The sequence below is a fragment of the Colletes latitarsis genome, unplaced genomic scaffold (genome assembly GCF_051014445.1).
Source record: "Colletes latitarsis isolate SP2378_abdomen unplaced genomic scaffold, iyColLati1 scaffold0075, whole genome shotgun sequence".
NCBI lineage: Eukaryota > Metazoa > Arthropoda > Insecta > Hymenoptera > Colletidae > Colletes > Colletes latitarsis.
In genome coordinates this window covers 65,001-66,674 of record NW_027488425.1, presented here as the reverse complement: position 1 = coordinate 66,674, position 1,674 = coordinate 65,001, and the positions used below count along the sequence as shown (strand labels likewise).

At 47.5% G+C, this 1,674-nt stretch overlaps 1 non-coding gene across 1 annotated transcript; it reads left to right on the top strand.

Annotated features, from left to right (window-relative positions):
* Nucleotides 1–410: 410 nt before the first annotated feature.
* Nucleotides 411–565, top strand: LOC143351121 (5.8S ribosomal RNA). Its single transcript, XR_013081495.1, has one exon. It is a non-coding gene; the product is annotated as a 5.8S ribosomal RNA (ribosomal RNA).
* Nucleotides 566–1,674: the final 1,109 nt, after the last annotated feature.

Genomic DNA, 1,674 nt, shown 5'->3' with positions numbered 1-1,674 from the left:
TCGCAAACGACGACGCGTCGATTGTGCGGCCATCCGTTGCTCGCGCGACTAACGACGACCAGCCGAGAAGGCTGTAGTTTATCGCATCGATTTCATCGAGCAACCGATGGGCGCTGCCGCGTGCGTTCGCCCGATTGCGCGTGAAGTTACTGTTCGGAACCAAGAATATACGGGTGTATTATACCCGTTTGGTCGCAGCCACGCGCAAAGGCTTTTGAATGTACTGTACGCCCGGCCGTCGAACGATGGTTTTCGTCATTCAGGAAACAAAAAGAAACTTTTGTCGTCGATATGGCGCGTTCAATCCTCCGTCGATACGCTGGTCGGAGGTGCGAACATCGAATATTTTTAAAGCAAAGAACAAGGAGCATTTTTAAATACAAAGAGAAAAATTGTAAATTGTATATGATTACCCTGAACGGTGGATCACTTGGCTCGTGGGTCGATGAAGAACGCAGCTAATTGCGCGTCAACGTGTGAACTGCAGGACACATGAACATCGACATTTCGAACGCACATTGCGGTCCACGGATAAAATTCCTGGACCACGCCTGGCTGAGGGTCGTTCACTTGTCCTAAAACTGCTTGCGTTGTTCTCAGATTCCCTAACCCCGCCGTCGTTTACCTCTCCTTTCGGGGAGATGGCGAAGAACGTTTCGGAGCCGGGTCGATGAAGAGAAAGGTATCAACGTACGAGCGAGAATTTGGGTATTTCGTTGGCGTTTGTCGCTGGACGTACGAAAAAGAATAAATATTATATATTATTGGCAAGTTTGCGCACCCCTTGCGTGGTGAGGCAGAGATCAGTCTGGACTCGCGCGAGTGTTTTACGGCGTCGTGCGTCGTGTTGTCTGGAGTATCATCACGACCGCCCGTTAAAGCACCGCTCCTACGATTTCTGACTTTGACGGCACTAAAAACCACCGTGGGGCGCAAATCGCGTTTCGTACAAATCTAATGATTACCGGCGCTCCCGACGTTGCCCGAAGTTAATAATTTATGCAAAGGAAAGAGAAAATAAAGCGTATACTAGTTTTGGAGCATAACAAAAAGGACACTGGAAAGAAATTTGACCAAACACTGATAATTATGATATGTAATATATGCCCTACCACGTGAAATTTGTGGTATCCGTCGGTCGTCGTCTTCCTCTCTGTTCGTTCGTACAGCCCCAGGGAAAAAATGATAATTTATCAAACGAATCGGACGATCATCCTCTATGGAGAGGCTCGAACGAACACGACGAGAAGCGCGATACGAACGGAACCCAAAAGAAGGGATATACTCTGAGAAGTTGGTCGCCCCATGTCTCTCTTTGTTACGAATATGTATATCGATTGCGAGACCGCGCGTTTAGCCGGTCGTCCAGTCCACGAATGCTTTTCTTTCGAACTTACGGTGGACTTTGGTAGACTATCAAAGAATCAACGAAAATCGGATCGGGTAGTTCTATCATAGACACACACCGTGGTTCTTCTTTAATTTGAAAAGCGACGGAAGGACGTTAAAAGTAATCAGCCGGTTACGCCTAGCGAGCGTTTCGCATCGAACGAATGAAAAACTAAGACAGAAGGGAGACACTTTGGCGAGGCGCTAAAAACCCATCATTGATATCCTTTTCTCCGAGAAAGCAAAATGCTATTATATGCTATCGGAGGACGCGGAGAAGTAGGA